Below are 12,719 nucleotides of genomic sequence, written 5' to 3'. Positions count from 1 at the left end.
ATGTCAAGGGTTACCATTGAATAAAATACAGAGAAAAAAAGAAAAAGGTAAAATGAAAAAATACAATTTGTGTTTAAATCCAAAAGAAGGAAGAAAAGGTTGAACAAAGGCACGAAGGGCAGGAGGGATAATGAAGGAACAAATTAGCAAACGGTGGACTTAATCTATACTGGTGATTGTATTAAATGCAAATGAATTAATACTCCATTATCAGATTCTGTCAGTCTGATTAACAAAACAAATGCTCAACTGTGTGCTATGTACAGGAGGCACTTTAAATATAAAGTGATAAGTTGAAAGCAAAAGGATTGAATAAGTATTGCTATGCCGGCACTAACTCTAATAAAGCTGACACATCAGTTTTATATTAATATCAGACAATGTACTTCAAGACCAAGAACGTTACCAGAAACGAAGAGGGATGATTCAAAGTAATAGAACAGTAATTTCATAAAAATACCCATTAAAACCCAAAATGTGTTTGCGCCTAATAGCATAGCTTCAAAAATCTGTCATCTGACATGAGATATCGACAGGATTTGACATACATCAGCACACATTTCACCTTGATATCTTTTCTTCACGTAGCTTGCAGGACAGTGTGCCTTCATGATTTTGCCAATTTCTCCTCTCTTCTACTTTTTAATATGAGTAGGTTTTAGGGTTTGAGTCCTATTCCTCTTCTCTTCTGAGTCTACGTAAATTGGCGTTCATTGGTGTTCTCATTCTATATAACAGTTTCAGCTGTCATTGCTATATTAACAACTTCCAGATTGTGTATCTACAGCCCAAACTCCTCTCTCAGATTCCCAACTTACACTTCCTACTACCTATTTAAATCTCTACTCAGTTATCTTATAATTATGTTAAACTCAACTTGCCCCAAATTCCAGATCCTTGGCTCCCACCACAATCTTCCCGTCTCAATGGACAGCAACCACGTTCTTTCAGTTGCTAAATCCAAAATCTTTGAAATGATTAGTGATTGTTTCTTTCTTTTACACTCCACATTCAACCCCTATGAAATTTCTGCTGGCTCTACCATTAAAATGTATTTAGAATGCAACTTCTTCTTACTGCCTCCATTGCCACCACCATAGTCCAATGCACCCTGAACTTTAACTGTCTTTCTGCAATAGGGTTCTAGCTGACTTCTACACTTATACCCTACTACATAGAGTTTTTTCACTATAGCAACTGGCAGGATCACCTGCTTTTTTTTTTTTTCAAAAATAGGAGCCTTATTTATATATTTATTTTCAGGTTTTTTTACAAATTGAAGTGAAATAAATATCACATAAACTAATCATTTTACTATGCACAATTTAGTACATTCACAGCGTTGCATAAGCACAATCTCTATCTAGATCCAAAATATTTTTATCATCTCAAAAGAAAACACCGGCTGGGAGCAGTGTCTCCCACCTTTACATAATTCTAGCACTTTGAGAGACCAAGGCAAGAGGGTTGCCTGAGCCCAGGATTTCGAGACCAGCCTAAGCCACATGTAGAAACTTGATCTCTACTGCAAAATTAAAGAATCAGTTAGACGTGGTGGTGTACGCCTGTAGACCCAGCTACTCAGGAGGCTGAGGTGGAAGGATTGCCTTAGCCCAGCAGTTTGAGGCAGTGGTGAGCTGTGATCATGCCACTACACTCCAGTCTGGATAACTGAGTGAGAATCCAACTTGAAAGAAGGAAGGAAGGATGGAAGAGAAAGAGGCAACCATCCATTTTTTTCTCTTTTTATGGATTTGCCTATTCTGGATATTTTATATAAATGCATTTAGAAAATATATGACCTTTGTGACTTTTTGTTTGTTTGTTTTGAGTCAGAGTCTCCCTGTGTCACCCAGGCTGGAGTGCAGTGGCACGCTCATGGCCACTGCATCCTTGATCTACCGGTTTCAAGTGATCCTTCCTCCTCAGCCTTCATTCATGTTGGACTTTATTCTTTTTTTATTTATTTTTATTTTTTATTTTTTGAGTGGAGTCTCACTCTGTCTCCCAGACTGGAGTGCAGTGGCCGCTTCCGGCCACCACAGCCTCGACCTGCTGAGCTCCGGCGATCCATTCCGCCTCAGTCTTCCAAGTAGCCGGAATTACAGGCATGCGCTACCATGCCCGGCTAATTTTTTGATTTATTGTAGAGACGAGGTCTCGCCTGCCCAGGCGGGTCTCGAACCCGCGGGCTCAGGCAATCCACTCACCTCAGCCTCCCAAAGGCACGGGATTACAGGCTGAGTCACCGAGCCCGGCTAAATTTTTTATTTTTATTTATTTATTTGAGTCAAGGTCTCACTCTGTCATCCAGGTTGGAGGGCAGTGGCATGATCACAATTCACCACAGCCTCGACCATGTGGGTTCAGGCAATCTTCCTGCCTCAGTCTTCCGAGTAGCTATGATGACAGGCACATGTCACTATGCTTAATTTTTTTCACTTTTTTTGTAGAGACAAGGTTTTACTATGTTGCCTGGGCGGGTTTCAAACTCCTGGACTCAAGCAATCCTCTTGCCTCAGCCTCCCAAAGTACTGGGACTGCAGGAATGAACCATGACACATGGCCAAAAATATTTAAATAAAAAGAAGCTTATAGTGTAAGGATGTAAAGAAAGAAAATATTTTTGTACAGCGGTACAGTGTGTTTGTGTTTTAAGTTGTGTTACTACAAAACAGTCAAAAGTTAAAAGCAATTAAGGAGTATATCAAGTAAAAAGGTTACAGTAAGCAAAGACTAATTTATTATTATAGAAGAAAGAAAAGAATTTCAAATAAATTTAGCCTAAGTGTACAGTGTTTATAAAACCTGTAACGTCTTAGGTCTTCACATTTCCTCACTACTCACTCACTGACTCACACCCAGTGTGACTTCTGGTCCTACAGGCTTTATTCATTGTAAGTGTCCTATTCAAGAGTACCATTTTTAAAAATCTTTTATGCTGTATAAAAATGTATACTTTCATATATTTTTAAACTTTTCTATATTTAGATATACAAATGCCACTGTGTTATAATTGCTTGTAGTATTTAGTACAGTCACATGCTGTACAGGTGTGTAGCCTAGAGTCACTAGGCTGTCCCACACAGCCTAGGTATGTAGTAGACTCTGCTCTCTAGGTTTGTGTAAGTACACTCTGTGGTGTTTCCACAATGACAAAATCCCCTGAGGAAGCATTTCTCAGAAAACATATCCCCTTCATTAGGCAAAGCATGACATTTCATGTTCACACCTTTAGTTTGGCTTCCCGATGGATAGAGTTATTTTCTGCTTCTTGGCTTTGAACTTATCCATACTACTTGCTTTGGCCATTGTGATATTGTAAAATATACATTTGGTCTTCATCCTGTTTCTTGGAATACAATTCCTAAAGTCCTTGAAATTTCTAAAATGACAAGCATGTCTATTGTATGTGATGGGTGGAAACTGCAAGGTAGCTTCAGGTTGGGGCTGGTCACTGAAAAGATCAAGGGAAGATTAGAGAGCTGGAACTTTCAGCCATACTCCCAACCTCTGGGAAGGGGAGAAGGGCTGAAGGTTGAATTGATCACCAATGAACAATGACTGAGCCACTCATGCCTAGGTAATTAAGTCTCCATTAAAAACCCCAAAGACTGGGCTTCCAGATAACCGAGCAAGTATAGGTTCCTGCAGGGTAGTGCACTCTAAGAGGGTATGGAAGCCTCATGCTCCTTCCCACATGCCTTGCCCTATGCTTCTCTGCCATCTGTGTGTTCATCTGTATCCTTTGTAATATTCTTCATAATAAACTGATAAATGTAAGTAAAGTGTTTCCCTGAATTCTGTGAGCAGCTTTAGCAAATAAATCAAACCCGAGAAGGGGTTCGTGGAAACCCTGATTTATAGCTGCTTGGTTAGAAGCACAGGTCACAATCTGGGGCTTGCGATTGGCATTGGAAGTGGGGGACAATCCTGTGGGACTGAGCCCTCAACCTTTGGGATCTGATGCTATCTCACATAGATGATGTCAGCACTGAATTACATTAGAGGACATCTAGCTAGTGTCCACTGAAGAATCTGCTGGAAAACTGATTGCTTGGTGTATGGAGAAATACCCCTACATATCTGGTATCAGAAGTGTTGAGTGACTCAGTGAGAGTAGAGGATAGGAAAAATAGTCTGGTTTTCTTCTATCTTACAGCCATATTTGAAGTGACTTGAAATATGCCTGCACTATTGGGTTTGCCCCCTGCTCTCTGATGATGTTATGAAAGGAATATGAGTCAGATAGCTGCTGTCCCCCCAGCCTGGGATCCTGAATGAGAAATGTGAAGTAGACTGCATGCCCAAGGTAACACTAGGTCCCAGAGGGATGAGACTTACACATGGGCCAGAATTAGAACCAACCTGTGTTACAGCCGCTGTGGTTTTTATGCTCATTGCACAGAAAAGCCAATACACACACAGCAGTTTGTTGCGGTAGAGAAAGAGTGTAATAACCACAAAACAGCTTAGTGAGGAGGATAGGTGAGGATCTGCCTCTCCAAGAATTTCAGGCTAGGATTTTTAAATAATAATTTGGTGGACAGGGGGCTGATTGGTTGGCAATAAAGTCATAAAGGTGTTAAAACTGTCTTCCCCCACAGACCCAGAAACTGGGTGGGGGTCCATAGGACTAGTTGATCTTTGGTATAGATCATGGGTCCAGTGGGCTCACTAGGATGCAAAGTCTGAAAAATATCGCAAACATCAGCCTGAGGTTTTACAGCAGTGATGTTATCAACAGGGCAAGTCTTACAACCAGCAATAGGTCATTGTAGAGAAGTAAACTAGGGAACAATGACTGGTTACTCTCTAAATAAGTCTATAGCTGGGTGTGGTAGCTCACACCTACAGCCCTAGCCCTTTGGGAGGATGAGGCCAGAAGTTCAAGACCAACCTAGGAAACATAGCATGAGCACATCTCTACAAAAGATCGAAAAATTAGCCAAGCCTGGTGGCATGTGAATGTAGTCCCAGAACTTTTGGTCTCAAGATGAGCTCACGCTATGTTTTCTAGGTTGAGCCTAGAAGTTCAAGAACAACCTAGGAAACATAGTGTGAGTTCATCTCTTCAAAAGATCAAAAAATTAGTCAAGCATGATGGCATGTGCATGTAGTCCCAGCTACTCTGGAGGCTAAGGCAGGAGGATTGCCTGAACCCAGTCTGGGTAACAGAGTGAGACCTCAACTCAAAAACAAAAATTAATCAGACTGCTCACACCCTGAGTTGATCAAACTCCTGGATGTCATCAAGGAGGTCCGCATGACCTGAGGACTTATTGTCCTTTAAGAGAGAAAATAAATATATCAACCTTGCAGGCAGTCCTCCCTCCTTTCCCAAACCCCCACCCCCATCCCGACATGATAGAATTCAGACTCCATCACAATTCTAACCTTGCAGGCTTTTATTAATTTTACAAAGACATTTATATGAAGGCAATTTCACTTGGAACCTGGTGCTGGGAGCCCAGAGACTGGTTGCTAGAGCCTGGAATCCAGCCAAGTCCAGCCAAATGACAGCCTGCCAGCAATGCATATGTGAGAATAAAGAGTTATAATGTACTAGTTTATGAGTTTTGTTATATAGCATAATTGTGGCTATAGTCAACTAATACTTTATACTTTCTTTAGCTTTCTTCACATTTTGAGATTGTTGGTTTGCAGGATTAGTTTGAATGTTTTTGTTTGTTTCCTCTTTCTTCTTCTCTGTGCTTATCACTTCCTGTTCAGTAAATTTCAGAAGCCTCCTTGCGAGCTTCCTGAGCCAAGTTTATACTGATTCTTTACATGCTATCCTGGGCTAATATTGGGGATAGTCATATCTCTGGCTTTTCTTTCTTTCTTTTCTTTCTTTCTTTCTTTCTCTTTTTCTTTCTTTCTTTCTTTCTTTCCTTTTTCTTCCTCCTTCCTTCCTTCCTTCCTTCCTTCCTTCCTTCCTTCCTTCCTTCCTTCCTTCCTCGTAGAGACTGAGTTTTGCTATGCTGCCCAGGCTGGTCTCAAACTCCCAGCCTCAAGTGATCTTCCCTCCTTGGCCTCCCAAAGTTCTGGGATTACAGGTGTAAACCTGGCCCACATTTAGCTCTTGAGTCAGAGAGTAGTTTGTCCAGTTGCCTGTTGTGAGCTGTGTTTGTATCTTGTACTCTCTGTCTCTCTCTCTCTCTCTGGACATGAAGCTCACATAAGGTGAAGGCCCGGGTGGCAGGTGGTTGTAACTTTTCTCAGTTTTCATTCATGTCGGAGTAAGCCAGCCAGGCCCTGGTTTCTAGAGGTGAGCCTGGCTCACTTGCCCAGGGTTCTTTTAGTCCTCATTACACCCACAGGGCACCAACTCCATGTCTACCTGCTTCTAAACCCAATCCCAGCAGGCCACAGCTTCTGTCCTACTTGTCCTCTTCTGTATTTGGTCCCATGTTCTCTTTACCTTGCTTTTGAGAGGGCAATGTCCTTTTCAGTTTTTCTGAGTATACTGACCTCATCACTGTTGTGTGTTTGGGGAGTGGGGAAGGTGTGTATCACATAAACTCATGAACTGGGAGAACATGTGAACTCGCAATGCCGTCCCAACTAGAATTCCCCCTGGACATTGCTATTTGCATGTTCACCAAATGCTTGCACTCATGTACTCAAAACAGAACTGAGACTCCAATCATCTCTTTCCCATAAAACCACTGCTTTCTAGATTCTAGTTAATATTGCCATTATCTATCCATTTGCTCAAGTCAGAATCCTCATTTATTCTTTTTTCTCACCTTCCGTATGTATCGGCCTCTGGTCTGACCACCAACTTCTCCCCACACTGATCTCCAGCCCAGCTATGTAGTTCACTAACATGCACATCTTATTCTATCACTCCATAGCCTGAAAGTTGTCAGCTAGAGAATAAAGGCCAAGCCCCCTCATGCAGCAGAAAGGGAAGAACAGACATGGCTGAGCCCTGATTCCCTCTCAGTCTCAGCTCCAGCTACCCTGCCCTTGACTTTGACAGAATTAATCTATTGACAGTTCTGACTCTATCAACTGGTTTCTAGCTCCATGCCTCTCTTTGTGCCCTTTGCTCTAACTGAAGTTCCTTTTCCAGGTCACCATCCCAGCCTGTGGCACCCTCTACTCTCCATTCCTACCCTGCCCATGACTTATCTGGCAAATTTTCACAACTCAAGAACCATCTGAAAAATATATATTTTGGGGGGGTCAGAGTCTTACTCTGTCGCCCAGGCTAGAATGGGTGGCATGATCACGGCTTACTGCAACCTCCATCTTCTGGGCTCAGGCGATCCTTCTGCCTCTGCCTCTGCCTCCTAAGAAGCTGTAACCACAGGCACACACCACCACGGTTGACTCTGTTAATGTTGTTGTTGTAGAGATGAGGTCTCACTTTGTTACCTAGACCGGACTCGAACTTCAGGGTTCAAGCAATCCTTCCACCTCGGCCTCCCAATGTGTTGACACTACAGGCATGAAAATATTTTTTATGACTCTCCCTCCAGTCAGTTGATCCCCCTTTGTGCCTTCAAGGAATCTAATATTACACCTCAATTATAGAACCTATCACACTAAATGGCATGTGTTTTCCCATCTAGGCTGATAACCTATCCTTTTTTATCTTTTCATTTTTCAATATCTAACACCAAATCTGACATATGGCACATACCTAGTAAATAGTATTGTCATATTGGCTGGATGAAATACAATGTCTTTTTCACTAGGTCTTCTGTTTTCTCTTTGGTAAATGAAGGAATTATACTGGATGATCTCTAAGAGTTCTTTCAGGCTCCCCATTCTGCCATTGTCATGCTTTGAATGTATAGTATATTAACCATATATTAACTATAATTCATGTAAATTACTATTTATGGCTAACATCAGTAAATCTTTGATGTTTCAGGCCTCAAAATATGATGGCAGAAAAATTGGTGGTTGCTTAATAAATGTTTCTGGTTTATGCTGGTTTGAGGAGTTTTTGTTGTTGTTTTTGTTGTTGTGTTAGGTTAAAAATAAAGCACAAAAAAAGACTGTCAAGTAATAGGCAACCTACTGCAAGTTTATATTATAAGCAATTACTTTTGACATTTTAATGTGGTATTTATATTTTTGTTTAAAGTACTTGGTTATAATGCATCTGTTTGACCTGGAGAAGTCACGGTCTGCTGCTAACGTTTCTACTACAGATGCAAGAAAAAAAGTGGCCTGGTGCTTTCTGTCTGTCTGATTGTGGCAACCAAGATTGAATAGAGGTATACAGGGAGGAAATAAAGAGTTTTCAAAACTCTGGAATAACCTTGTAAACACTGAAGAGTCTGTTTTACTCTAAAGAAGAGCCTAACATTAGAGTTTACACAAGAAGCTTTGGGAGAGATCAAACCCTTGCCACCCTCACCTGGTTGATTCTATCCTCATAAAAGCTTAAAAGTTAAAACTAATTGAAAGCAAGTCAATGACTCTGATTCATTTTGGGGAAAAAATGGTGGTTTTTAAATAAAATACTTGGCTGTAGAAGACTTTTATTTGCAGTTTTTGAATATTGTGGTATTTTTGTTGCAAGGATTTAAAAACCTATTCAATGGAGACCTTAGCTAATGTAGTATAATTGAAATATTTTGGAAATCAGAAAATTAATTTTAATCTCTTTGGCTAGTGTGGCTACCTTAAACTTTGCAGGTTTGGGTTGGAAATTTCAAGCCCCTATAAAAGACATGAAGTCTAAGCAAACTGAAAGTTGGGTTCAGGTCGTTCATGGACCAACAGAATTTACCGTTTATTCATTTATCATATATTCAAGCAATACCTACCAGGTACCAAGCAGTGGGGACACAGTTTAGTGATGGTTCCTGCCCTCAAGGATCTTGATGCTCATTGGAGAGACAGAAGCACATTAAATAAGCAAGCAAAATACCATGTGTAAGTGCTGATAAGTGAAGAAGCTTTTAAGTGCAAGTAATAGAACACCCAACTCCAACTGGGTTAACAGCAGTACAAATCTACATACACCTGTGGAGTTCAGCAAAACATGGTCCAAGCAGCTCAGAGCATGTGAACAGCAGATCCCTAGTGACAAGCACTACTTTCTCTTTATTTCTCAGCACTAGTTCCATGATATAGGCTCCTTTGTCATCAGAATGCTATATGATCCCAACATGGCCCCAAGCAACTCCTGAAGCTGTATCATTCACATATACTAGGGAAGAAGGAATCTATGTCCTAGCATTCCTTGCATCTCAACCAAGTCTCAAGATTTATTCTGATTGGGTCAGCCTAGGGCATATCCCTACCCCAAACCAATCACTATATGTCATGGGAAGAAATGTAATTGGCTTAGCCTACATCACGAGTTTCACCCTCGGAGATTGTGAAACCAGATTGAAATTGAAAGTTGTTAGGAAGTGGGTGGGGGATGGGGGTTAGACAGGCAATCTACCAATGTTTACTACAGGTTCTATGATAGAAGAAACATAGAGTGCTTTGTAAGCAACTAGTGCGTTGGTAAGCAGGGTAGTGTAGTCATTAGGAGCAAAGGCTGTGAAGTCATATTGCCTGGGTTTGAATGCCAGTTCTGCCAACTTACTTTCCTGTCCTGTACTCAGCTGTCTCAAACACAAAATAGAGACAATGATTGTAACATACTCCTCAGGTTCGTTTGAGAATTAAATGAGATAATGCAGGTAAAGAGATTGAGATAGCACATAGCACTCTTAGCAGTTATTATATTAAATGTTAAAATATTATTATATTATATCAAAGACACTTAAAAAGACTGGAAAAGTCAGTAAAGACTTCCAGGAAGAAGTAACATTGACACAAAATCCCAAAGGATGAGGAAGAGTCATCTAACAAAAAAGGAGGATTGGTTTTTATGAGAGGGTAGGCTGGCCCCTCAATTTTTGGCCTTAAACGGAACTTGTACTACTACATCAGAAGAAAGTATGTCTCATGTCTCATGTTCTAAATGAAATGTATAATGATTTTGCCAGACATATAGTTTCTATAATGGCCAGTGAGAACTCGATTCTGAGAAGGGGAGCATTGTGAAAATGAAGCTTAATGAAAGGAAATTTGGAAATAAAAATAAGTTAGTGCAAATTACTTTGGAGTCTGGCTTCCTTGTTGTAAAGGTATGTGCATGCAAGCACGTTTTTTAGACGTTGAGGGGATCTATCCAGCTATACTTGGTAGATTTATAGCAAGAGAAGGTTAAAAAAAAAGGTGGGGGGGATGGGAAGGAGGTGTCACACTTCATTCTTTGTAGAGAGGTTGGCCCCAAAGATACATAAGACCCAGTGTGGAGAATCTATGATTTATGGATCATGAATCAGAGAACTGTGAGCAATTACAAAGTGAATCCATAGAAAAGAACTGAGGAGTCTTCCAAAAAAAACCTAACCCCAGCCCACTGATAATGCAGGTCAATGAGGACAAACTGGCCTTCACCAAACTCCATTCCTTTCCATACTCAGATTCACCCATACTCAGATTCAGCCTAAACTGTGTCTATAGTTACCACCAACAAGCTATAGAGGGCAGCCAGAATTCATTCAGCAAATCTTCACAGTCCCTTCCCTGGAGTCTTTGAAGACAAAAAGATGCATCAAACACATACCCTTCTAGGTTCTGACTTTCTGGGAATAAGGAAGATAACTAGCTAACATTTACCAATCATGTACCATGAGCAGACACTCTACTGACTGTCTTATATGAGCATGGTTATTACTATGGCTGTCTCCATTTTATAGATGAGGAAAATGAGACTCAGAGAAGTTAAGTAACTTGCTCCAGGCGTTGCAAGTGACCAGGATCAGAACCAGGACTCAAACTCATGGCTGTCTGACCTCAGATGGTTTGCTTTTAACCCTGTACATGATGTCTTACCTGCAGGGACTCACTATGGGGTTTATTGGGGAAGGCACAGGTCTCCACAGACAGAGGGACTCTAGTGTCTTTGCCAGGCAGGGAAATGATGAGAAAGCGAGAATTTCAGCTGCCTGGTGTGCCCTGCAAGAGGACTGCTTGAGACCACAAGTTTGAGGACAGTCTGGGCAACATAGTGAGAGCCCATCTTAAAAATAGTGATGTAAGTTTCCCCAATTAAATGTACATTTTTTCCAACTGTAACTCATTAAAAAGTGAGAATTGTAAAGACTGTGGTATGTGCACGTGTGTGTGAAGGAGACTTTCGGTAAAATGTTTCTAAGTCTGAAATATTTTCTGAATTTTTTGAGCATGAAAACAGTTCTTTTTCTTCCTTTTCTTATTCATATTTTTATCTTGTTGCTAAAGAACATTTGAAACATTTATTCTGACACTTCAACAGTATTTCAACAGAACCATAATCTTGATAAAGTGTAATTACACTGGTTCTTAAGAAAACATACCAAGCAATGTCTATCTTAAGAATGTGTAAATATTCTTAATCTTATTTCCTCACCTCCTTTAAAGAACAGAGATTCATTTAGTTGAAGTTCTTTTTGGCAACCATTTATGCAGTTTCTGTATCTTCCATTATAGTGTGTTGATTTATTTGGTTGTTTGCAGCATATAGAAGTAGTTCTCAATTTTGTGTGTTTGCTGAACACTGCAAAATATAGATTTGGAAGTGGTGATTAAAACACAGTGATCTCTCAGTAAGTGCCAGTAATTATCAATATCAGTCTTTCAGATGTTTCTGAAAGTCCCTCATCTTTGTCATCACTTGAACTGCCTGTGTCTAGAATGCTAATTCAATGATCTCTCTATCTACGGCTTATTTACATTCTTGACTAAGGGTCTTGCACAACCTAGTAATTTGTAATCCTGTATTAATTTCAATTATGGATGGCATTGGCTTCTCCCATATAGCCCTCATACCTCTGACTCACAGGGTGTGGGTCCCATGAATATCCAAATCAACAAGGTCTGTTCTTTAACACCACTCTTACATCTTAGTGAGGGATCTCCCTTCCCTGATACTTGAAGACCCAGAGCAGATCCAGTCCTAAGTTTAGTTTCTACTCTAGATGAAATTTTTAGGAAGCTTCCCCTTGGGACAGGAGTTTATTTCAAAATCAGAGGCTCCATCTGGAGGCTGGGGTTTCTGATGAGTCATCTATGCTTTAAAAAAAAAAAAGGCCAACGTTACCCCTTAGTGTCTGGGGTTCTCTCACTGACTGTCAGCCTACACACCACAGTCACTAGCTGGAAACGCTGTAGAGCAGTGGTCCCCACATTTTTTGGCATGGGGACCAGTTTAGTGGAAGACAATTCTTCCACAGACCAGGTGACCAGGTGGGGGAGATGGTTCTGGGATGATTCAAGTGCATTATATTTATTGTGCACTTTATTGCTATTATTATTACTTTGTCATATATAATGAAATAATTATACATAAAGCAGAATCAGTGGGAGACCTGAACTTGTTCTCCTGCAACTAGACAGTCGCACTGGGGGTGATGATAGACTGTGCTAGCATCATCGCCTCAGCTCCTCCTCAGATCATCAGACGTTAGATTCTCATAAGGAGTGTGCAACCTAGATCCCTCACATGTGCAGTTCATAATAGGGTTTGTGCTCCTATGAGAATCTAATGCCACCACTGATCTGACAGGAAGTAGAGCCATGTCAGATGACAATGATGCTAATGATGAGGAGTGGCTGTAAATACTGATAAAGCTTCACTCACTGGCCTACTGCTCACCTTCCCGCTGAGTGACCTGGTTCTTTTTTTTTTTTTTTTTTTTTTTTTTTTT

Source organism: Carlito syrichta, unplaced genomic scaffold (genome assembly GCF_000164805.1).
Source record: "Carlito syrichta isolate Samal-C Ts95f unplaced genomic scaffold, Tarsius_syrichta-2.0.1 Scaffold314876, whole genome shotgun sequence".
In the NCBI taxonomy this organism is placed as follows: domain Eukaryota; kingdom Metazoa; phylum Chordata; class Mammalia; order Primates; family Tarsiidae; genus Carlito; species Carlito syrichta.
The sequence above is the reverse complement of the archived record's forward strand: the minus strand, read 5'-3'. Positions refer to the sequence as shown.